Source organism: Mauremys reevesii, linkage group 9, assembly GCF_016161935.1.
Source record: "Mauremys reevesii isolate NIE-2019 linkage group 9, ASM1616193v1, whole genome shotgun sequence".
NCBI lineage: Eukaryota > Metazoa > Chordata > Testudines > Geoemydidae > Mauremys > Mauremys reevesii.
Genome location: NC_052631.1, coordinates 20,254,060 through 20,281,300, shown reverse-complemented (window position 1 = coordinate 20,281,300; position 27,241 = coordinate 20,254,060).

Here is a 27,241-nt window from a genome sequence, read left to right as displayed (position 1 = left end):
TACATTTGTCACCAGCCGCTGGTAAATATTTACCCCCAAATGTAATATCTCCAGTTGTTATCAATTCATACTATCCAGTTCTACCCTCAAATAAACGCATATGACTCTCATTTATTTCTTTTGGCCTTACATATTTATCATGAGCAGAATTTTGCCTTAATACGTGTCTGTGAAAGTGCCCTTCATTTCCTCTTTTTAAAAATAACTGTTGAATGGTGTTAGTTAATTTTGTTGCTTTACAAAAACAGAGAAAAGCAAAGTATGTGACCTCAGAGTGGACAGTTTAGCCTTAGATATTGAATACATGCTGATGTACCTAGGTAAAGGGCAGGTTAGGATTTTGATTTTACTGTATGCTGTTGTATTGTGTCATAATTCTGATGCCATGTGACTTCTTATAACAGTTGAAAGTCTGATTCTGTTTCCTTTAAAACTCACTTAGAATTCCCTGTGGACAGGATTGGGCCCAAAGAGACTTGCAGCAGAATAATGTCTTTTCTGAAGTATATGCCCAGGATTTGGAATAAAATGAGGACATCAGGGTCAGTTGGAGGTGGCACTATAATAGTTACCATAGCAAAGCAAACCTTCTTTATCCCACGTTACATATGGTTAGTCAGAGACTCAGATCTCACATTTGGAGGACATCTCTTTTTATCTTCCTTTTTTTTAAAGAAGTATTCAGGACAGAATCACCTTCTTAATCATGTTATTAATTCAGCTCTATGTATAAATGCAGCAACTCCCAGGATTAAAAACGGCAATATTTATGTATCAGAGGGGTAGCCGTGTTAGTCTGGTTCTGTAGAAGCAGCAAAGAATCCTGTGGCACCTTATAGACATCTGTTAGTCTATAAGGTGCCACAGGATTCTTTGCGGCAATATTTATGATTTTAATTCTAGTTTAGAGAGAATTTATAAATCACCTTTCATAAGAGCGTACTCTAGTTTGTTCAGTATGTAGCTTAATGACTGGCTTTTTGCATCTGGGTCCTAAAATGTTATTTCCTTGTATACAATAGCTTTTGATTCTCCTCTCTGTGTTATGGATGCATGTAAACCTCTTGCAAGTTGACAAATACAGATTTCACTGCCCTTCTTCTCATGGGCTAATGCCTGCCTGCAAATTTTGACAGCCTGCCCTTCCCCAGTTTAGCCAGTTGTAATTGTGGTTTGGAGAACAAGTCTTTAAAATATTGGTTTATTCCAATGTAATTAATTTCCAAGATTAGCTCTGTTCCAGAATTGGTTTTGGTTGTGCTGTATTATTTGCTTTATATAATTGTAGATTTTTAGTTGCCTTGGCAACATAATGTGTTTTTTTTAATTTAGAAACTACTTTTCTCTTGTCTGTTAAGGAGACAAGCTGTTTGCTGTTAAATAAAACTTGGGGGGAAAGCGAGGAGAGTGTGTGTGTATGTGTGTGTGTGTAATAATATAGTGGGTAAAATGTCAAGAGTAGTTCTTACTTTCAGCCTCATCTTCCTGGTGCTGCCAATCATTTCACTTGGAAGTGAACTCTTCTGTTCACAGGTTCTATAACAATAAGCTTCTTTGTGCTTCCACCTATTGTCGATAGGTATTTCTCAACCTTGCTTGAAAAGAGGGAGCTACAGTCAACAGAAACCCTTACTATAAATATTTCCTTCAGACCAGCTAATCCTTCAACTCCAAAAATAGAGAACTATTGCTAACACCTGTAGCAGGTCTTATATCCTCTCTGTGGGCCAGCCACTGGAGGGTGACATTACTTACTCAGATACACACAAAACAGACATATATTACATAAAATGGCTGTTCTTTAGAATCACAAAGTTGTTAAGGGGTTAACACGGTGCAGTAGAACCACGGGCATGGGAGCCAGAAACTCCTGTGTTCTAATATAGCTCTGCCACTGACTTGCTCTCTAGCCTTGGGAAGGTTACTTAAACTATCTTACTATTTGTTAAACACCAATAGTGTGTGAAATCCTCTACTCAACAGAAAAAAGGTCAGTCCCTGCCTGTGGTGGGGTGGGGAGAAACCGTCCAGTGCAGGGTGAGTTCATCCTGTCCTTTGAGTGGCCCTCTGTCTCTAGGCTGTGAGACCTAAGGGCTGAGGTCCATAGAGTTGCCCTGATCCACAGGGCTCTAAGCCCCAATGGCCAGAGTCTATATAATCACTCTGATCCACAAGGCTGTAGAGCAATGTGACCTACATCAGAGGGGTAGCCCTATTCTGCAGGGCAGTGAGGCCTAGCGGCCAGAGTCAGTAGTGATACCCTAGGTTAGTAAGGCCTAGAGGCCAGAGTCAATAGAAATACCCCAGGTTTCTGGGGCAGTAAGGTCTGGCTGCCAGAGTCAACAGAGTTGCCCTCGGGGTAGGTCTGTATGGCTTAATGGCCAGTTGGGGTGTGTGAGCTGCCACCCGAGGGGTGGGGTGGATGGTGCCCAGGTAGGTCCCATCCCAGGGCCCTGTCAGTGCCGAGCGTGTCTGCCACTGGATCAGTGGGGATCTGTCTGCAACATGCTGACCATCACTGAGACAATGGCTAGTACCCCCCCTGGGCTACTTCCTACTATGTTACTCCTGGTGGCGGTCTGTGCGTCTCCAGGTTCCTTGGACAGTAGAACTCCCTGTAGCTCAGACCTCCCTAGGGCATCCACAGGTAGCTGGGTGTCTGGTTGGATCTCAGAGCCTCTGGTTTCTGTGGTCCAGGGCTCCAGTGGTTCCTGGGCAGGAATTGGCAAGGAGTGTCCTTTCTCCCTGGTGGTCAGCCCAGACTGAGTTGGGCTGCTCCCTCTTATACTGGTGCAACATCTGGAGCATGCCCAGTAGGGATGTGTGGGCATGGCTTCCTCTGCTCACAGTGAGAAGTTAACCCTTCCCCCTCCAGTGCGGGGTGAGTTCAACCCATCACACTGCCCCAAAAAGTTTAAGGCCCCATTTCAGAAAAGCACTGAAGTACTTGCTTAATTTGACTTCAACAGGACTCAAACATCTGCTTACATTTGCGCATATGTTTAAGGTGCCTTGCTGAATGAGGCATTAAAGTCTAACCATCTCCACAGTTTCCCATATGCAGAATGAGTATAACGGTAGTTAGTTACTTATCCTATTTGAGTGCTGCGAGAATTAATTAGTTAATTTTTTGTATAGGGCTTTTTACAAATAAAAAAGTAAAGCACAATAAAAGCAATGAACAGCAATATTAGGCTAGATCCAAGAGCTAAGACTAGAAGAGCAATTCCTTCTCCACGTTTTCTCCATAATTTTCAGTCTACATCTATAATACTGTTTTACCAGATTTTGTAAAACTTAATGACACAGCCTGTACTATTAGATCAGATATTGCATATCTACTAGATAGATAGGTAGATCATAGTAAGAAATATGGATCTCTTGGCCCAGTTTTGAAAAGTTCTAGGGGTAGGTTTGTAACAGCACTTGAGTAGGAATTGGGCACCTTTAACTGCCTTTGAAAAATCTCCCCCTTAATGGGAAACTGTGTATGCATTTGCACTCGCATAACTGCATACAAAAATGAGTGACTAATGTGCACAACTGAGCAGCATCTAACTGGTCATTTGTGTGCACAAATACACAATTAGCTCATGCAATCCTGAAAGTTTATGCAGATTAGGCATGCAAATGAATATACATTTCACATACACATTTACATACATACATTTTTCAGTCCTTGTACTTCCTTATTTTTTCACACCATAGGCAGGCAAGACACATTTGTACTAGTAAGAGGGGATAGTTACAAATGGGTAACAGCAGAATGGAAAGTGAGGCAGAAAATAACTTCATACTAACAGAGATGGATTGCTGAGTTGAGAGCTTCTGATGTGAGCAGTGTTAGGCTACCACATTTTAATGGCTAACTATTCAGCCACTCAAAATAGCTGCTCTTTGATAGTTTGGGGTCCTTCTAAATGTGTGTGGTGACAAACAAGTATGGATGACAGAAAGAAAACAATTTTTTAAGTTTTTTTATTTATGGGAATACTTCCGTGTAAAGCAAAATAATTTCTGAGGAAAGTGAGAATTTCCTTTTATCTTGACATTTTGCCCACTGTAGGTTTTATTAGAGATTTAAATACCAGACTGTTGCTGTAGCTTTGTAGCTTTTGATTAAAACAACAAATTCCATTGGAGACAAAGGTGGTGTTTTATATTACATAATATTAAGAGTTTGGTACCTTTTTTCAGATTATATATAAATCAGACGGCCAAAGAAGGAATATAAAATATTGATGTAACAGCTACAAAAGTAGGTTTTACAGATTATTTTTTTAAATTACATTGAAACTCAAGAATACTCAAATGCTTTAGAACAGTGGACTATAGAACTGGCCAGATACCTCAATTCGCCTCTTGTTCCAAAGACACAAATGTCCCCTTGGTGTGCAGTTTTTTCAGGTATTTCCATATCTGGAGGAGAGTGGAAGCCACAGCAGTGCACTGGTATGTGGCACTGCAGGCTGCACTGTGAGTGAGGAAGGTCCCTCAGCTGCAACTGTGGCCTTGACAGTGAGTTTAAAGAGTCTGAGGCAGCACTGGGAATGTCTAAGCCCCTGGGTGGAGGTAGTTCGTGCTCAGGCCTGGCAGGACACCCGGTGGGTCAGTGAGACATTCCCTATCCCTATCTTTGAGCCTATAGTATCATCATTGAATAATATGTTAGTTGCTTTGAAGGCCTATTTTCTTCTGTCAAGATCCCCCTAGTTTAATGAATATGTATGAGTAGAGTTGGAATCTCTTTTTGAGTTTCTAATCTATTATTGGAAATTATCCAACAGTAAATTTTATTTTTAGGTGATTTTAATGCTTGGTTGGGTGCAGAAGATAAAGAATTGCCAAACTGTCAAATGGCACATTTAACGATGGGTTGTTTGTCTTTCTCCCAAGATATTATAAAGATAAAGTAATAAATTCAACAGGCCAGATACTGGCAATTTTGGACAGATTCAGGATGGGAGTTTTAATTGGTATGGGTGGCGTTGACATGGCTAATCACTTCACCTATACCTCTCCTTGAAAGCGGAGCATGATTGACTATATTACAATTCTAATTTTAAGTTTGCCCTGTATTTCTAACCTTTCAGTGGCCCTTAAATCTGAGAGTGACCATCAACCCCTCCAGGTTAATTTTTGCTCTCTGGCCCAATTACATCAGTTGATCCCTGTTGGACAGTATTTCATCTCTACCTTATATATAAGGCTTCATAATTAATGTAAATGTTTGAGGCTAAGGTATGTACTCCAGTTTTGTATGGAGCAGAAATAAGGGAATGGAATGATCCCATAGGACTGGAAGTGACTCACAACAAATTTCTTAGGAAAGACCTGGGTCTCCCAAATAATACTGAAGCCACTCTTCTTAGAGCTGAGACAGATATGAATTCTATTCTGTCCATAGTACAACACCATAATATTATTTTTTAGCTTTGTATTCATATTATGCATGCACTGCATTTGCTAAGGTTTTTCTTAGTCCAGCTAATCACGACTTATTTACATACATTTCCTTTGTTAGAATATATTCAAAATTCGTTTGCATTCCCCAGATTTTCAGAATTGGAAATAATTAGATTTAAGTTTAAAAATGTGAAATCCCTGATCAAGATGAGAATAGAGGATATTAATAAGCAACTGGATATGACAGATTTTTCTATTGCAAATATGTCACCTTAGTTCCCTCTTGTTAAAAAGACTCATGGATATGCCAGATATTTAGACACTGGGTAATAACACTCTTAAGAGGGCCTTTAGAGTGGTCCATTTTCAATCCATGCAGGCAGCTTGAATTGAAGAAATGTATTGAGAAATGTAACAGCCTCTTTCCATGTTGCTTAGGGCAGGTGGAAGACCTACTCCATTATTGATACACTGTAATTTGTATTGCTGCTTGAGATAAAATGGCTTTCCATAGTTTTGTCCTGGATGGCCTTTTCCACAACCTCTCAAAAAACCCCAGACTATTTGTTATGATCTGACAATATATCTGTGATCCAAGCAGCTGCCTTGTTTGCATGGTCAGTCACAAAAAGAAGGAAAAGGCAAGTGGCATGGGGATCATATATGGGTTGGTGTGGGTTCTTTTAAATCTTTGTAAAATAGTGCAATACTTATCAATAATCATGGATGTAGCTTGAAGTTTCATTGTAATACCTTTTTTTGTTTTTTGCACATTGGCCAAAGACTAAGTTGCTACTAAGAAACTATCTCCATATCTGATGTTAGTCAAGGCAGGTGATAACTGACACATTAGGGGTCTGTTCTACAATCCTTGAGCAGCCAAACTAAATACACATGGGCACTGACTACATATATTTAACCTCAAAACATCACATAAATCTGTGTATCTAAGAGGGGGATGGATAATGTAGATGTTTTCCATTCCTATATACTAGTTCCCCACAGGCCAGATCCTGATTTCATTCAAGTGAGCAGAAAAACATCCCATTTGGTTTCACTGGGGTCATATTTTGTCCTACATGTTGTACAGCCAGGAATACCTATCCCTGGTGTTGCAATAACGAAGCCAAGTCAGTCAGTCTGTCCCAGTGGAGCGCCCCGAATGGGGGTTTTCCACGTCCTTTTATTATAATTGGTTACATAAATCATCATACTATGCGCATGTACAAACTCAGTCCAACTTCTTGCCCTTTCTCCTGATTGGTGCTTTGTGCATAGCCTGTTCCAGTGGTAAACACCTGGTCGGCGCATAATCAGTGTGTCTCCTGACGGATGTGTGTTGGGGGGGAACCACTTCAGCCGCTCTATGATCGGGGGCGGTTTTCCTACCCCCATAGTGCTTAAGAAGTGTAATGTTCCTACACCCTGGTATATTGTTAGTAATGCTTTACAACTCTAACAGATGTAGGGTGACCAGATGTCCCGATTTTATAGGGACAGTCCCGATTTTGGGGTCTTTTTCTTATATAGCTCCTATTATCCTGCACCCCGTCCCGATTTTTCACATTTTCCGTCTGGTCACCCTAAGCAGATACTCTGCTGGTTATGGAGCTAAATAGTCTTCTTCCTTATTAACTAAAGTTTGGAATGGTAGTAAACTACTCACAGAAGTTACTAGATCACAGGCCCTGGTTTTCATGGGGGACTTCAATCACCCCGATATCTTTTGGGAGAGCAATACAGCGGTGCACAGATAAGGAAGGAAGTTTTTGGAAAGTGTAGGGGACAATTTCCTGGTGCAAGTGCTGGAGAAACCAACTAGGGGCAGAGCTCTTCTTGACCTGCTGCTCACAAACAGGGAAGAATTAGTAGGGGAAGCAAAAGTGGATGGGAACCTGGGAGGCAGTGACCATGAGATGGTCAAGTTCAGGATCCTGACACGAGGAAGAAAGAAGAGCAGCAGAATATGGACCCGGGACTTCAGAAAAGCAGACTTGACTCCCTCAGGGAACTGATGGGCAGGATCCCCTGGGAGAATAACATGAGGGGGAAAGGAGTCCAGGAGAGCTGGCTGTATTTTAAAGAATCCTTATTGAGGCTGCAGGAACAAACCATCCTGATGTGTAGAAAGAATAGTAAATATGGCAGGCGACCAGCTTGGCTTAACAGTGAAATCCTTGCTGATCTTAAAACACAAAAAGGAAGCTTACAAGAAGTGGAAGATTGGACAAATGACCAGGCAGGAGTTAAAAAAAATATTGCTCAGGCATGCAGGAGTGAAATCAGTAAGACCAATTCACACTTGGAGTTGCAGCTAGCAAGAGATGTTAAGAGTAACAAGAAGGGTTTCTTCAGGTATGTTAGCAACAAGAAGAAAGTCAAGGAAAGTGTGGGCCTCTTACTGAATGAGGGAGGCAGTGGAAAAAGCTAATGTACTCATTGCTTTTTTTGCCTTTGTCTTCACAAACAAGGTCATCTCCCAGAGTACTGCATTGGGCAGCACAGTATGGGGAGGAGGTAACCAGCCCTCTGGAGAAAGAAGTGGTTCAAGACTATTTAGAAAAACTGGAGGAGCACAAGTCCATGGGGCTGGATGCACTGCATCCGAGGGTGCTAAAGGAGTTAGCGGATGTGATTGCAGAGCCATTGCCATTATCTTTGAAAACTCATGGCGATCAGGGGAGGTCCCAGATGACTGGAAAAAGGCTAAGACTGGAAAAAGATGTAGTGCCCATCTTTAAAAAAGGGAAGAAGGAGGATCTGGGGAACTACAGGCCAATCAGCCTCACCTCAGTCCCTGGAAAAATCATGGAGCAGGTCCTCAAGGAATCAATTCTGATGCACTTAGAGGAGTGGAAAGTGATCAGGAACAGTCAGCATGGATTCACCAAGGGCAAGTCATGCCTGACTAACCTAATTGATGATGAGATAACTGGCTCTGTGGATGAGGGGAGAGCAGTGGACGTGTTATTCTTTGACTTCAGCAAAGCTTTTGATATGGTCTCCCACAGTATTCTTGCTGGCACGTTAAAGAAGTATGGGCTGGATGAATGCACTATAAGGTGGATAGAAAGCTGGCTAAATTGTCTGGCTCAATGGGTAGTGATCAATGGCTCCCTGTCTAGTTGGCAGCTGGTATCAAGCGGAGTGTCCCAAGGGTCAGTCCTGGGGCCGGTTTTGTTCAATATCTTCATTAATGATCTGGAGGATGGCGTGGACTGCACCCTCAGTAAGCATGCAGATGACACTAAACTGGGAGGAGTGGTAGATACGCTGAAGGGTAGGTACAGGATACAGAGGGACCTAGACAAATTAGAGGATTGGGCCAAAAGAAATCTGATGAGGTTCAACAAGGATAAGTGCAGAGTCCTGCACTTAGGATGGAAGAATCTCATGCACTGCTACAGACTAGGGACTGAGTGGCTAGGCACCAGTTCTGCAGAAAAGGACATAGGGGTTACAGTGGACGAGAAGCTGGATATGAGTCAACAGTGTGCCCTTGTTGCCAAGAAGGCTAACGGCATTTTGGGCTGTATAAGTAGGGGCATTGCCAGCAGATCGAGAAACATCATCATTCCTTTCTATTCAGCATTGGTGAGGCCTCATCTGGAGTACTGTGTCCAGTTTTGGGCCCCACACTACAAGAAGTATGTGGAAAACTTGGAACGAGTCCAGTGGAGGGCAACAAAAATTATTAGGGGCCTGGAGCACATGATTTATGAGGAAAGGCTGAGGGAAGTGGGATTGTTTAGTCTGCAGAAAGGAGGAGATTTGATAGCTGCTTTCAACTATCTGAAAGGGGATTCCAAAGAGGATGGATCTAGACTCTTCTCACTGGTACCAGATGACAGAACAAGGAGTAATGGTCTCAAGTTGCAGTGGGGGAGGTTTAGGTTGGATATTAGGAAAAACTTTGTCACTAGGAGGGTGGTGAAGCACTGGAATGGGTTACCTAGGAAGGTGGTGGAATCTCCTTCCTTAGAGGTTTTTAAGGTCAGGCTTGACGAAGCCCTGGCTGGGATGATTTAGTTGGAGATTGGTTTTGCTTTGAGCAGGGGGTTGGACTAGATGACCTCCTGAGGTCCCTTCCAACCCTGATATTCTATGATTCTATGATACTCGCCTTTCTGGCAAGAAACAAGAACCAAGCCCCTCACCGTTTGTGTATTTAGGGCCTGATCCAAAGTCTACTGAAGTCAATGGTAGTCTTTTGATTAACATTAGTTGGCTTTGATTCAGGCTCTTAATGCTCCCTCTCCCCCATCAGGAGCATTATATTTCCCCAACAGACACATAATAAAGACTGCATATTAAAAAGTGACAAAAGGTGTTGTTGACCAATGAGAAATTCCTAACTCTTTTAGAGGAGAAACGAGAATCTTTTACAAAATGTCCATCTTTTACAAAATGTCAAAATGGTCCTGCTGGCATGACTAGTATCTACAGTAGTCAAGCCAAGCATCCATTAAAAAAAACTGTGGGAAATCACAATTCTATAATAATCATCAGATATATCAAAAGACTATCACTGTAACAGGTAAAACTGTGGTTACTGCCAAATTATACAAGAAGCACTTCAGATGGCCTGGTCTGGCCTTGTGGTAAGAAGTACTACCTTGAACTAATTTTGCATTCTTTACAATGCCACTTTCTCCCACTTAATGAAAGCAAGACTTGAGACAAGGTGAAAGCTAACCATATTCATGTAACCATATGCAGACAAGTAGGCAGACAATTTATTATGCGAATGTTGCAACTCCGTTAAGTTTAGTAGATTTAAAAAAAAATCGTCAAGGGCACGCAGAGCAATGCATGGGCTGCTCTTTTATTGCAGTTTGTATAAATCTAAATACATTAACTCACTGAGTGTTATTCCAAAAAAGCATTGGGCTCAGGAACTGGCAGTGACTCTAGAAACAAGCTGCCAGCTTGCTTTTTGCATCTGTGTATTTTACAAAGATCACCTGTCAGCCAAAACACTACCCAAGTTTTACCTGTGAGTATTTTTATTTTTCAAGGTCTTTCTCTGGTTTCATTATTACTGACAGTCATGTCCATGTTGTAAGGCCCTGGGAGTATAAATTCACCCTTATGGATACATGATATTCTTTAGAAATATGATGAAATTAAACATCTGCTTGAGGCTCATAACACCTTGAGCAAAATCAATCAATCAAAGCCTCCTGTTTCTTTAATGATAACTCTGGATCAATCCCCTCTCCCCCGCTCCCAAACAAAACTCAACCTGATCCCTAGCTGAAAATGTGTTTGAAGATTTAGCTCCTCAGATGAAAGGTGCTTATGTGACTGAAAAGCATTATTATGTAACTATTACATTTATTTTTACATTCATCAAATTTTAAAAGAGCCCATGCATAATCTTTGATGAAAACAAAGGGCATGCCAGTCCAATAATTCCAACATCTGGCTTTGAAAGACAATTTTGAAAAGCATATTGAAGCTTCTGATTTAATATAGAGTAAGAATTATTTTATGTGGCTTATGCAGTTCAAACATAAAAAAGTAAGTCAATTATAGTTCAAGTCAACTAGCTTGAGTCCAGGTATAATAATAATAATGCAAACAAGCCACTGTGGCTATTGGGCTGCAAACAAAGAAGCTTTATGTCTTGAGCTGGGCAAATTTTGCAAAGCATTTTTCACATTTGTATTTTTAACTAAATTCACATTGACTACATTCAAACCCCTCTTTTTATTTATAGCCCCAGAGTGGTCTAGCCAATGAGCTTTATGAACATGAATACTCACAAAAAGCAAGTAGTATTTAGAACTGTGCAAATAACAGGGTATTTCTTTTTTATTCGCTAGCATTTCTTGAAAAAAATTACTGAATTTCAAACTGAAAACAAACTTTTTTGAAATGTTTGGTGAATTGAAGATAATCAATCTGGATTAAACAAAACATTTTATTTGACCCAAAATGACACCTTTCAATTTTGAGCATTTTTAATGTTTGATTTTTTTTAAATTAAAGGCCATTCCAAAAAAAGTTATTTTGAATTGAAAAATTGAAAAGATTTGTTTTTAAAATGTCAAAATGAAACTTTGATTTTTTTTCAGAAATTTTTAAGGTTATTTTTTAGCTAAAACAATTTGATGAAATCAACATGAATTCACAAAATATTCGTATCATACACATAAAGCGTAGGTTGAAAAATGTCACCCAGATCTTGAAAGCTTGATTGTATGAGTATATATGTGTATGGACAAATTTAGAATAGCCAACAAGAGAATTATTTCCAATTGCAAATTTTACACTGGCATGCACAATTGTGTTTGCACTGGAATTTGTATTGCTTCTGTTGGTTAGCTACACATGTTGCATGATTGTTTATGTAACTATTCAAAATGTGCACTGGATTGAATATTCCCAAAGAATGATTCCTGAAGTATCTGCAGACCAAAAATTATTCACTACATAAATTTATGAATAATTTTGAATAACCAATACATTGAAGAATTTCAGAATGTGTTTCCAGTAGAAACACAGTGTGTAAAATCATGTTATGAAACATGGAAATGGTAATCCCTTCTTTATCCAGCACCAGTGGAAGTCCACCTACAATCCTGCATACAGTTCTGAACCAGAAGTATGAGAATGATGTCAAGAAATTGGAAGGAATTCAGAAAAAGAATAACAGAAATTGGGAAGAGGCTAGAGAAGTATTGACTTTGGAGAAAGGTTTAAAAGAGTGAGTAGCTTGGCTACTCAATACGAGGGCCATTTCATCCATCCACAGTTATCTGACCGTGGTAAATACCGCAAAGGAAGTAGATGTTATTTGGGGTGGAACAATGAGATGTAACTAGGATGAAATTAAGAGAAGAACAATGTTGTAAGGATGGTCCTGTGGTTAAAGCATTGAACTGGAACTCAAGTGATCTGGATTCGGTTCCGTTTTCTACAATATATTTCCTGCATAATCTTGGGCAAGTCACTTTATCACTCTGTGCCTCAGTACTCCATCTACTTCTTGTATGGCCTATCCCCTTCTCTTCCCCTCCCCCCTTGGGAATGTAAACTCTTCAGGGCAGGGGCTATCTCTTTTATATAACAATAATATGCTGAATTTCAGGGAGACCTTCTCAGTGGTGAGCTCTATTAGGCTGCAGCCCTCTAACCGGAGAAATGGAGGAATTTCTTTTTAAATCTAGACTGAACAAAGCACTAGCAAGGATATGGAAGGGAACAATTCTCTACTAGCCAGGAGATGGACTACATAGCCTAGTAGGTCTCTCTCTGCCCTCGCTCCTATGATTCTGTGATTCATTTGAGTCTGAGTCAGAGCCTTAGCTGATGTAAATTGGCACAGCTGCGTTGAAGTTAATGTAGCTACAATGACTTTGGCCAGCTGAGGATCTGACCTTCAGTTTTTAATAGTGCCAAGCTGCCCAGATGTTAAAGATATAGATCAAAAATATTTAGGTGATTTCTTAATAGGTGTAGATGGATGAAAAAAAAAGACCAAGAGAACTACATATGCTCTTGCTTTATTTGCCTTTGATCTACTCTTAATAGCCCTTGGTTTAAAGTATGATTGAAAGAAGTCAGTGTCTACTAATTTCTTATGTGCTTTTTGAAGGACAGTAAAACATGTAATAGTCAAAGATCATACTGTATAATCTTTTCCCGAGTTAGAAATTATGGCTTGTCTAGACTGAAACAGCTGTCAAGTTTTTTAAGCTGTCTTTCTTCCAGTATTTATTCATAAGCACTTCGAGTCCAGCTGGGAATGTTGGTTACCAACTAACGAACAAGTGAGTCTAAATACTAAGGGCAGAGTGATCACCATTTTAAATGGTAAACATGGTGACTTTTCACCTGTGATACAGTAGCAGCTGTCGCTACAGCTTTGGATAGCGACAGTGATGAACATCTTTTTCCTTTAACATGCCCTGTGTTATCTGTCCCTTGTGTAGGTTGCAGATTTTTCTGGCATGTACAGTACAACTTGGACTTATCTTTTATTTTGCTTTGAGTGTTGTGCTTCTCAGTCAGTTGGCTGATCAGGTACATGAGTTTTTTTAACTGATCTAGGATTTTTCTGTAGTAAGAAAAGTGTATGAAACAGAAATTTTAAAAAGTTTTCCTTGCCTTTCTGCATTCTATTAACTTGTGCCTTTTGTGGCATACTAGGATATGACGTTGACTTATACTATGGTAAAGAGTACATGAAAATGAGGCAAAAATCCGTTTTAAGGAGACCATACCTAGTTTTGAACTGGATATCTTCTGTCCTACAGTGATTCCCCATCTCAAATGATGCTGGCATACCTAAGTGTACCTAATATATATATATATAAAGGTGAGGACAAGAAGAGGGAGTTTCAAGTGTTCACAAAATATTCCCTTTCTAATTCGTTTTGTGTGTACTTTTCGCACCTATCTGATTACAGTATTCATATAACTGGGATGAATGTAAAAAGCAGTGTCAATTGAATTGCATTCAAGCAAGCTCTTTGAAGTTCTCAATCTTTAAATCCAACTCAGTTGCAGAATTACTTAAGAGATTCTGCTTTTTAAATGATCTAATCTGTCACTGAATAAACATGAAACTACCTCTGATTTTCATACAGTAGACATTGAATTACTTATTGAATGACTGATATATTCCTACAAGGCAGGAGACAAAAGTGTGTCTGTTTCAGAACATTTGACCTGTTATGCAGATAGGTACAGGGGACAACATCTGCTTGTCATGGCATGTTGCCACTGGCAAATCCTTTCAGGTTAATTATTGGATGATGTGCAGCCCCTCAGTCATTTGTCAGCATTTCATTCTGATAGCTTCAAGAGGGCAGATGTTTTCCTGAAGGAATCAATAGAGTGTACTGACTGCTTTATTGTATACTGGCAAGAATGCAGATCCATCCTTGAGATGGATTTGGAAGAAGTGATGAAATGCTAGCAATTTAGATTCCTGAATGTAAAATAAATTTCATAATCATTTGATATTTTTTGATGAATATTTTTTGCCAAGTGCACCTAACGTTTCTCATAATTCGAACACTTCAGATGATCAATTTTTGCTATGAAGGGATTCCAAAGAGGAGAAGCCTGAAATGAAAACATTGCGGGTACGTTAAGAAATATCATTTGCAACACTAATTTATGTACATACTTCAAAATATGACAGGATTTCTGCAGTGTTAGGTTTTAACTTTATGCCCAGTTAGTTTTCTTATCAGCTATTTGCCAGGGGCTATGATCATAATTCTCTCTTTCACTGCTTACTGGACCCAAGCCTACTCAATTTAGTTTAGCTGGCAGTGGCACTTCTCATTTTCTTAAAACACAGGGCTTTCCAATTTCCAAGAATGTTTATAGTATCAGAATAATTTGAAACAGGTGTTTAAACCTCTTTCCTCTACTGTGCAACAGAAGGTTTATATATTTTTCATTATATACTGAGACAAACCACAGTGCTTAGAATAACCATCTGTCACCAGATTCATTCTGCCTTTCCTACAGTAGGTGAAATAGAATTTTTACTGCAGACACCAGTGAAATTGATGGGATGTCCCACTCCCCACACACAGTTTTACAGCCAGTCATTTCAGACGGATTAGCCCTGTTGATTATGTGATTTTATTTTCATCTTCAGATAATTTCAGTAAAAAAATAAGCTTTGGGATGATTGAGCTGTGTATGCTTTGTCTATATTCTATTACTGTTACTTAGTGCTTCTGTCATGAAATATTCTCATTTGGAAGAATGAGAGCTCATTCATTTTGAAATCCCAAGGAATTTTTGGTGTTATCCCTATCAATGAGTGAATCTCAAAAAGGGCCGTTAGCTCCTGTTGGCTTCTTTTGAGGATGTTTTGCATTTTGTAGGATCAATTCAAAAGGGTATAGATTTGAATAAATAGGTTACTAAGGGAACTAAGACTCATTATTTCACTGTCTAACCTTACTTAAAATTATCTGAACTCTGTAGGGTGTCTCTTTCTCCCCACTCCTCATTCTTCTGTTAGGTACTCAGCAATTATCTCTATTTGTGACCTTTCAATAGCCCCTCCTTTCCCCATGATCCTCCATATATATCCCAGCCTTTCTTCATTTCCTGTGACCCCCACCTGAAAAGTCTGCTCTCAATGTTCTTCCCATAAGCACCTCTCTTCTCCACTTTGTGACTCTACAGTCAGTTTACTCCCTCCTCTCTACCTTTGATGCTCCTCTTACCCATCCAATATCTCCAATAGCCCCTCTTTCTACAGGGCTCTTCCAGTGTGAATGCACTTTTGCAAACACTGGCAATCTGCATAGCCCAACTTGTGCAATATTTTAGTTCAGGTGCACTAGGGTTTAGCTGAGACACTGTTGGAGCTGCTAACTCCGTGATGGGATATTCAAAGGAGGGCCACAGGTGGGGAGCCCTTGAGGAAAAAGTACTCTGTAGTATTAATAGACAATTATAACTTTTTCTGGCTTTTTCTGAAACCATCCTATGGAATTGAATGTTCTGTCTATAGAATTGGGATGCTGTCAAAAATATCATTCTGTGTTAAATTCTGTAGTTTTAAGATTATTTTATATAGAATGCAATTGGCTTCATCTCTATTAAGTTCCGGGATACATTTTGTTAAAGTAGAGCTTAATGGCAAGTTGTAGGGAGGGAAATATGACGAGGATGCTACATGGATGTGGGGAGGCTATTGAGTAACTGCAGTAAGATACAGAGGGATCAGTGGCAATACGGAGAGTCAGCAGGAACTGTTATGAAACTGAAAAACAGCTTGAGTTGAGGGACGGGTAAAGGTTTGGGCTGCCACAGATGGCTTTTGAAGTGGTTTGCCCATTCTTTGCAACCACTTAATGCAGTACCGTTAATGTATTTCAAAGCAGGCTAACACCACTGCAAGCTATTGCTTTTATGGAAATAATGTCTCTTGTATCTTTGCCCAAAAAGAGATCTTATGGGAAATTTTCCAAGATCTCATTAATACCACACACTAAATACATATTCCCGATAGAAGTATAAGCACTCTAAACTCTAGGGAATAGTTAGGTCTCTTATTTTACACAAGAAAGCTTTAAAATGAGCAGCTAGATAAAGAATTTGCACTGGAAAGAAGTTGCATCAGCATTAATTCATTGGCCATTTCTTCCTACCCAACTTTATCAGTGTGGATCTTTGTTTAGATACTGAGAATTATTATAAGAATTCTATATAATTTCATACAGAATCATGAAGTGAGGTCACAATAGACAAACTCGTTCAGGAAAATAAGACCAATGTTGTTTGGCCAGCACTTGAATTTTAGTCTACTCACTCCAGTGTCTTTTGCATCTTTAGGGCTTCATTTACTTAGCTCTGTGAGGACATAAGTGTGTGGACTCTCCCTCCTTGTGGGGTTTATATAAGTACTGCCCACATTTGCAACCCCAGCACTCAGAGGAGACTAGGGGCTCACCCTTGGATACTTCTCCACCTTGTGTCCTTCCCTATGAGTGTCATCCTCCCAAGAGCAAGACAAACCGGTTTAACCAGTGTCTCTCGCCCTTGCTAAGTAGCTCTCAGTATGGGGTCTCCCGAAACAAAGGCTTGTCAGAAAACCTTATCCCTCCTTTTCCTCCAAGGTGCTTTTTGAAGCAACCAGAAAGAAAACGAAAAGAAAAAATCCTTCTCTAACAAAGTATGTCAGAGGACTGTATTTCCTCCAGCTAAAGCTAGCTGAAAACTGCTCCAAAAACACTCTCCCCCTCCTTGCTCCCAAGAAGGTGGAAAACCTGTCTTGCAACTCTCTCTCGCAATTGCTAAGTACCCTCTCAGCAGGGAGTTCCTTGTAACAAAAGCCTGGTTAGAAAAACTGTATTCCCTTCAGCCAAATTAGCTGAAACTCCTTCTAACCCTGAAAACTGCTTCAAAACTGCCTTTTGGTAGAAATGCCTTGCCTCTGTATGGCTCTCAGGTTTGTCACCGCTGCCAACCATGTCATAGGTCTCACCCCCACTTAGAGCTGTTGGGTTCCAAAATGGGGACCTGCATTTGGTTTCCCTCTAAACTAAAATCCTAGTTTAGATCTGGTAAAAGCTGCCACCACCCAATAAGGTACATGTATTGGGACACAGTCCTTCCCCAAAATCCTTGGGGATCCCAAGAGCCCCAAATCCATGGAGTTCTTACACCTAGGAGAAATAAACCATTCCCCCCTGCTTCCTTCCCCCTCCCTTTTCCTAGGAGAGATACCGGAATCCAACTAAAGAGGGATGCCTCCCTCCCCCCCTTTCCCTGAGAATCCACCCAAGGAAAGATCAACCAAGTCCAAAGAAAAGAATTTATTAAAGAATAAAAAGAAAGTAACTGTCTCTGTAACCAAGATGGAACAATACACAGGGTCTAAACTTATCAATCTCTGGAGAGAATTCCCCCTCCTTTCTTTCTCAGTAAAAGCAATAACAGTACAGGATTAAAGAAATTCTATAGGAAAACACAGAATTGCAAATACAGAAATAAAAGTATAAGAATACTAGTTCCTTGCTAATACTCACTAGCTTGATTAGAAGAATTTATTGCAGAAACCTGGGAGGACTTGATTAAGATGTCTGGACTCCCTCAACTCCCAAGGGAGACTCTCTTAAAAAAGACAAAAGAACAGAAAAAAAACCTTCCCTCCACAGGGATTTGAAATTATCTTGTCCCTGATTGGTCCTCTGGTCAGGTGTCCACAGGTACTGCTTGTTAACCCTTTACAGGTCGAAAAAAAACCCTTAACCCTTAGCTAACTGTTTATGACAATGAGCAACTGGGCAGAAGGGGTATGGAAGGGTAGGGAGTAGGCAGATCAATGACTCTACCCTCATGTGTGTCAGCCAGTAGAGCTTGGCAGGCCACTGCAGTGAGATCTATGCTACATCTTTCTAAGGGATGTAGTAAATTGCTCTCTCCCAGTTTAACCACTGCTTTCTATGGACTGTATTCTAAAAGCACGGTCTAGCCCTCACTAATGCTGCTGAGATTTTCAAAGCCATCAAAGGGATTTGGAAACAAAAAACACAGTGAAATTAGTGGGAACTAGGCATCCAAGTGCCTAGGCAGCTTTGAAAATCTCAGCTGCAGTGCAGTGGTAATACTGGACTATATAATGTATTTAGGACTGAATCATGCTCAGATTCTGCTCTGTTACATGCTTTTAACTGATAGCAGAATTTAGCCCAATCAGAGCTTTGCATTGACTCACATTTCAAGTTCTGGGGAAATATACATTTTAAAGAGATCATTCATGTATATTGAATGTGCAACAATAAAATGCAAAACAGAAAGAAGTGGGTTGATTGATGAGCAGAAGGTTCTTTAGAGAGAATTTTTGATGGAATTATTATAACAAGAATAAATAAAGCAATCCCCCCACATCCCCCACCTTTCCCAAAGTAGCTCATAATATATGTAAGGTTTTTTTCTGTGGAAATCCTTATTCTTTAGCAGGCAAGAACAGGTTGCCCTAGATCTCAGGAACCGCGATTAAAGGAAAGTTTTAAAGGCTGAAAAAGTAGTTACAATTAACATAGTCCTACTAGACTCTTTCAGGTATAGCTAGCGGGGACACTGAGGGTACGACTTCACTACCGGCCGTATCGGCAGGTAGCAATCGATTTCTCGAGGATCAATATATCGTGTCTCATCTAGACGCGATATATCGATCCCCAAACACGCTCCTGTCGACTCCAAAACTCCACCAACGCGAACGGCGATAGCGGAGTCGACATGAGGAGCCATGGACATCGATCTCGCGCCGTGAGGACGGTAGGTAACTCGATCTAAGATACTTTGACTTCAGCTACGCTATTCATGTAGCTGAAGTTGTGTATCTTAGATCGATTCCCACCCCTAGTGTAGACCAGCCCTGAGTCATTTCATCCCTTGGAGTACTGCTTCTGCCTTGTTTTAGCTTTTCTGTAGGTGTTCCTTTGTGCAGTATTCATGCTCAAGTCCACATCCCAGAGCAAACTACTCTTGTGGAGTTATGTGAAGTCAGCTGCTATTATAAGCATTGTTAGTTGAAAAAGATGATATACAGTCTGCTCCAAGGGCTGGTTGTTACACTGGTTTACAAGCTGCAACTTGACTTCTCATTCTGTTGATCATTTTTGAGCTGAAGGAAGTAGGTAGGTAGCATCTGGAGAAGGCCAGTAAGAAAAGACATTGCTGAACTTTGAAAGTAAGTGGCAACCTTTATAGGCATTATCTGTTGATTTGTTAAAAAAATTTGCATATTCCACTCCAATAGTCCTGTAAAGATTATAAAGCTATTTCCAATACAGCTAGGTGCTTCTGCAACATTTTGCTGGAGAATGGACTGCAGAATCCATTTCAGTGGCATGGACCCATAGGAACTAATTTTCCTTTATTATGCTCTAAAAACAGCTGTTGAAACTATGAGTTTTGGGTGGACATTGAATGAAAGATTGGGTCCATGATGTATAGCAAAAGATACATTATTACTCATGTTTTTAACATTTGACTTAAACCAAATAACAGCCTAGTTTCACACCAAGAAAAGAACGAATTTTCTTTCTGTTCAAACATCACCTGCTAATTGAATACTTTTGCAGCATTTTGCTTTTTTGTGGTGGAAGCTTTTAGTTTAGAAATTGATATAGGGTATACATTGGAATTTATATGCCATGGACCTGAGTAGGGGGCAAGGTTGAGATTCACAGACCCTGGATAGATTATGTTGAAGGTTTCCTGCTGCACAGGCTTCTTAAAAAGGCCTCTTTGCAGCTGTGCCAGCAGCTTCCGCAGTCTGGCCTATAAAGCCATTGTAAAATGATGATTCACCGAGGGCCATGCCCATTCTAATTCTGGCAAGATGAAACTTATAGCTGAAGCAGATTTTGTTAATGAATTTTCATATATCTATTGCTGTCTAAAATATTAAACATTCATTTTGTTTAACTTTAACCTTTTTTGAGAAATTCCAGGTCATAATTACGAGTAACAAACTTCTGAGCAGACTAGTGGAGATAGTTCCCTTTTGATTCAGATATTAGTCATGTAACAATGAGGTCCTGATTTTGCATTCTCTAGGTATTTTGGATATTCAATGAATGTAATTTTGGGCCTCAATACTTTGATTAAATCATTTTTATTGGAGATACACGTGTATGTTATTTTTGGTTATAGAACTACTGTATGACTTATTACAATTGGTTATAGTTATTGCAAGAAAAAGTTAATTACCATGCACATACATAAGATACTTTGCATAGAAAAGAAAAAATACTGTAAAGTCCTTCAATCAAGACAACTCCTCTGGGTTTGCTTGTTCCAGAAGACTTCGAAAAAATCTATTGAATCATTAACATTTCAGAAGGAAGAAGAGAAGATAGAAAGGTCTTTGAATGCATAGGTGTTGAGTCATATAACATCATCTTCTGGTTATTGTTATGACCTAAAGTGGGCTGCAAAAATAGTTATAGTTTACATAACAAATATTGACATATCTCTTTTTAAAAAGTGGGGGAGGAGAGGAAATACTATGGGGCCATGCGGGTACCCATAGCAGTGCCGCTGACTTGACCCACTAAGGGGTACCAAAAGAAACTGCACCATCTGCTCAAGAAACTCCTGGAAGAAGCACAGGAACAAATCTACACAGACACACCCATAGAGCCCCGACCAAGGGTATTCTATCTGCTACCCAAGATCCATAAACCTGGAAATCCTGGATGCCCCATCATCTCAGGCATTGGCACCCTGATCGCAGGATTGTCTGGCTATCTGGACTCTCTCCTCAGGCCCTACACTAGCACTCCCAGCTATCTTCAAGACACCACTGACTTCCTGAGGAAACTACAATCCATTGGTGATCTTCCCGAAAACATCATCCTAGCCACTATGGATGTAGAAACCCTTTACACCAACATTCCATACAAAGATGGACTACAAGCCATCAGGAACAGTATCCCCTATAATGTCACGGCAAACCTGGTGGCTGAGCTTTGTGACTTTGTCCTCACCCACAACTATTTCAGATTTGGGGACGATTTATACCTTCAAGTCAGCGACACTTCTATGGGTACCCGCATGGCCCCACAGTATGCCAACATTTTTATGGCTGACTTAGAACAATGCTTCCTCAGCTCTTGTCCCCTAGCGCTCCTCCTCTACTTGCGCTACATTGATGACATCTTCATCATCTGGACCCATGGGAAGGAGGTCCTTGAGGAATTCCACCAGGATTTCAACAATTTCCACCCCACCATCAACCTCAGCCTGGACCAGTCCACACCAGAGATCCACTTCCTGGATGCTACAGTGCAAATAAGCGATGGTCACATAAATACCACCCTATACCAGAAACCTACTGACTGCTATACTTACCTACATGCCTCCAGATTTCATAAAGACCACATCACACGATCCATTGTCTACAGCCAGCCCCTAAGATACAACCGCATTTGCTCCAATCCCTCAGACAGAGACAAACATCTACAGGATTTCTATCAAGCATTCTTAAAACAATACCCACCTGAGGAAGTAAAAAAACAGATTGACAGAGCCAGAAGAGTACCCAGAAGTCACCTACTACAGGATAGGCCCAACAAAGAAAGCAACAGAACGCCACTAGCCATCACCTGCAGCCCCCAACTAAAATCTCTCCAGCGCATCAAGGATCTACAACCTATCCTGAAGGACTATCCCTCACTCTCACAGACCTTGGGAGACAGGCCAGTCCTCACTTACAGACAGCCCCCGCAACCGGAAGCAAATACTCATCAGCAACTACACACCACACAACAGAAACACTAACCCAGGAACCAATCCCTGCAAGAAACCCTGTTGCCAACTCTGTCTGCATATGTATTCAAGGGACACCATCATAGGACCTAACCACATCAGCCACACCATCAGGGGCTCATTCACCTGCACATCTACCAATGTGATATATGCCATCATGTGCCAGCAATGCCCCTCTGCCATGTACATTGGCCAAAGCAGACAGTCTCTACGCAAAAGAATAAATGAACACTAATCAGACATCAAGAATTGTAACATTCAAAAACCAGTAGGAGAGCACTTCAATCTCCCTGGACACTCAATAACAGACTTAAAAGTGGCCATTCTTTAACAAAAAAAAACTTCAGAAACAGACTTCAACGAGAGTAATTTTCCCACTGTTGATGTTAACCTCTTCTTGTCAACTGTTGGGAATGGGCCTCATCCACCCTAATTGAATTGGCCTTGTTAGCACTGACCCCCGACTTGGTAAGGCAACTCCCATCTTTTCATGTACTATATATTTATACCTGCTTACTGTATTTTTCACCCCATGCATCTGATGAAGTGGGTTACAGCCCATGAAAGCTTATGCCCAAATAGAATATTTTCTTGGATCTTCCTCTGAAGCAGCTGATGTTGGAATACTGGCTAGATAGGCCACTAGTTTGATCCAATATGACAATTTCTGTGTTCTCATCCTATAATTAAGTCCCTCTGACATGGGAAAATGTTCACAATCGAATAGACAAATGTGATTTGAAAAAGTACTGATTTGATGAATTAGTCATTGCGCTACTTTTTAAAAGGCAGTGTGATATCAGTTGTGCTCTGTGACTGGTGTCAGACGTGTGCCATTATTTCACTTTGTTTTTGATAAAAGGCATGCAAGTATGAGTCATGACAGGTTATAAATTGATGCTACAAATGTAGGTAATGAATTTCTATTATTCTCACATTACTTTTTTGTTAATAAAAGGCACAGATTATTGCTATATTATTTTCTCTTTAGAAAAGATACCAATGATGAAATTAGTTCCTCTAATTACTACTGAAAGTTATGGTGATGAAAAAATGCTAGTGAGCAGGAGGTTTGAACCTACACTGTATTGCAATCTTCTCCTAGTTTTTGTTTATATTATAATAGAATGGTTAACAATCTTCCGTGTAAGTTCTTATCCGTATGCATTTGTTCAGTGAGAAACCTTTCCAAATGGACAGCAGGTACTAAAAACACAGACAAATGCCTCCACTCATTAAGAAACCATAAAACTTTACTCTGGGTGTTCACTACCCCATGCTCTACTGGCAAGGTGTCTTCCCTCATAGCAGTGCTGTTTGAAGCACAACATATGTGCTCAATGTACACAGTGGATGACAGACAGCACTAGCAGAAAACATCAGCTGTTGCTAAACTGCCTCTGTTAACCAGTAAAATTATGTTTCTCTCTTGTTTGCTCCTGCAATTTTATTTTTAAATGATTCAGAAGCAGAGAGAATCTGGGATCTTGATACTATTGCCATAATTTGCTGCACCCCAAATAACACTTACAGATTGTATTCTATGTCTACGCATAACCTATACTTGGTTTTCTCATGTATGCCTGCTCAGAGCCAATGGAACACAGAGACAGTATTAAATGAGAACTTCCACTCAGTTCTGCTCCCAGTCCAATCTTCTGCTTTTGAAACTGTTAGTCAGACCTTCCTTGTAGAAATCTTGCAGTTCCTTGGCTTTTGTGACTCCTTCCTTTCCTGATTCTCCTCCTGCCTCTCTGGTTTCTTCTTATGCGTCTTTCTGTGTGTCTGTCTCCAGGGATGTCGCAGGGCTCTGATTTTGTCCCGAGGCTCACGATCCCTATTTCTAGGTGATCACATCTGCACACCATCTTTACTCTGACTCACAAATCTACCTTTCCAACACGAGCTGTCTTCCATAACTAATCCCATGCTGGAGCCTCTTTTTCCAATATCTCCTTCTGGATGTCCTGCCTACCAGCTTAAAAGTAACATGGTCAAAACTGAACTCCCGATCTTTCCTGTAACCTCCTATTCTCTGTCACCATTGTCCTCCCTGTCTTTCAGGCCTGTAAACGGAATCATCTTTGACTCCTTTGTCTTCCTCACCCCACTCATCTAGGCTGAATCCAAAATTTGCTATTTCTTGTTCCATGCAATTTTTAGAGCTATGCAACATTTCTCTCTGCCTACACAGATAAATTTTCTTTCAGGACTGTGTCATATTCCATCTTGACTACTGATTGCAACTTTATCCTTGTCTTTGGTGCCTAAAAACCTCATTCCAATCCATACAAATTGTAGCTGCTAAGATAGCTTTTTGGCCCATGGTTCTGACTGTATCACTGACCCTCTTTGAATTCCTCCATTGCATTTCCCTTTTCCGCAGCATCAAGTTCAAATTTCTAATCTGCACCTTTAAAGCCCATTAAAGAGCTGCTCCTCCTCACTTATCTGCTCTAGTCTTGTCTCCCAAGGTATCAACTCCTGCATTCTCTGCCCTGCCCATGTTGCGAGCCCTTGATCCCACCTTTCATTACTTTCCCTATAATCACATTCTTTCATGCTAGTCATTCTGCATGAAACACTGTCCCTGAATGGATCTGCAGGACCACTACCCTCTCCTTCATATTCTTACCCTAGACCCACCTGCCAACTAATCTTGGTTAGCCAAAGCAGCAGGTGAGGATTGCTGACACTTAATTGAAAAAAATGGAATAGTGCCTGCTCTGTCCATTGGCTTCAATGGGCACTGGATCAGATTCAGAGTATTTTTCATCACTCTTCTCCACCTTTTATATGTTGCTTGCCTTAACTTAATTGTAAACTATTTGGGGCTGGGGCTGTCTTACCAAAATATTGGAGTGTGCCTAGCCCAATGTGGTGCTACTGGACTACAAATACCAATAAAATAAGACCTACTATGGTCTGAATAGAAACACAGGATTTTCCAGATCCGGTCAGGCAAATGTTCCATCAAGTCTAATAGCTGAAGGTTCAGAGAAAGGTGAAAATGCCTTTATTGCACCAGGCCAATTGTACAATGCTGACCATGGGAGAAAAATGTCTTCCTGACCCTTATTGATCAAGCTATTCTGAACAGCATGTTTACTTTTATCTTAGCATGTGTAACTGCCAATTTCTAACTGGTCATAAAGTTATCCACTCACAATTAAAGATAGTTAAATTTAACTAGTTTACAAATATTTTGGTGTTAAATCTTTAGAAATATTTCACCGAATCTGTGAATTACAAATGAGTAATTGAAATGGATCATAACACATGACCATTGCTGACAGTTCTCAAAAATAGCTATTTATAAAATGTATGCATGCATGCGTGCTCTCTCTTGCATGTCTTGGGGTCTATCTACAAAGAAGGTAGACTGGGAACTTCTGTTCACTCTGCCTCATAGTAGCAAGAAACTGAAAGGTGGCAAACTGGAAAATGATAAAAGAAAATATTTTTTCAAACAATGCAAAGTTAGCTTGTGGGACTACATATCATTGAGGCCACAAGCCTATCAGGATTCCAAAAGGGAATTTATATGGGTAGTGACCCACATCTTTAAACATCTGAATACCTTAAAAAATCTGGCTCACCAAGACTATCTAGTGTTATAATAGTAATTACTAAAAAAAGACATTTTGGAAGGCGTTATAAAACCTGTGGGATTAGCGGGAAGTTTTTTTGAGGGTAGTTTTTCACCAACCACCAACCCAAAGTTACTTCAGAAGAAGATGGAAGAATCTCAGTACTGGCCACTGTCCGAAAGAGGATACTATGGGTAGCTGGTCTGATCCAATCTGGCAATTTGTATATTCCTATGTTCCTAAAATGTTGCTGCAACGTGTAAGCAGTAGAGCCAAGTAGGCAAATACTTCTGCTCTTCTGAAACTTAGATCCATAAATGAAGAAACAGAAATAAACCTCTTTGGCATGTGAAAACCACCCTTGTACAGAGGCTGAAGTGACACTAAATTGGGGCATACGCCTTGTGCAGACATTGGGCTGAGTTGAATTCTCTCAGCTGTACTATGCATTTAACTTGAGCTTCTGATCTAGTTTAATATGACCCACTCTCATTCAGTTTCCCACAATAGTTCAGTTGAAATGCATAAGCATTCATAATCAATTAACATGAGGATTAATTGATGAGATTCATTACAAAAATGCAAATGTTTTCAATGATGGTCATGGAGTTAATCCATGGACATGATGAACTGATAGTAACCAGGGAGAAACAGCTGTGATAGCATTTCAATTCCTTCTTTTATTTCTGGGCAAGAACTCATTCCTACAACAGAACAGTTCCTGGGGATGTGAGAGTCATGTGGTCACACGTGATGCCTCCAAAGCCAGCCATATGGCTGCATCACCTCACGGAGGCACTAAGAGGTTGTGATCCAACTACATCTTGGGGTCCACTGCCTGAGGGCACAGGGGTGCACAAGGTTAGAAGGATCCCCTGGGTCTGGTCACTAAATGGTAATTTGTCAAAGGGTGTCATATAAGGTCCCTACTAAAAGCTTGAGTCATACAGATCATCATACTCATTGTGAAATGCATGTATGCATATCCTGAATGTTATGCTGTTAAGGTCTGTGAATTGGTTCCGGTCACCAGAAAGTGACCTGCGGGGGGAGGGATAGCTCAGTGGTTTGAGCAATGGCCTGCTAAATACAGGCTTGTGAGTTCAGTCCTTGAGGGGGCCATTTAGGGATCTGGGGCAAAAAGCTGTCAAGGTAGTACTTGGTCTTGCTGTGAAGGCAGGGGACTGGATTCAACTCAACTTAACTCAATGACCTTTCAAGGTCCCTTCCAGTTCTATGAGATAGGTATAACTCCATATTAAAAGTGATAAAAAGTTTCTTCCAGGCAAGAAATGCTTGCCTACCTGTTGACTATATGAAAACTGAGTATTGTATACTCCACAATGAATGTCTATTTACAGGCTGAACAAAATGCTAATCAGATTGCAGAGTGTCCAAGGGAGATTCTAGACAGGAAAACACAAGCAGCAAGGGGTATCCTGTTTGCAAGTGAAGACAATGGATTTTTGGATTATAAC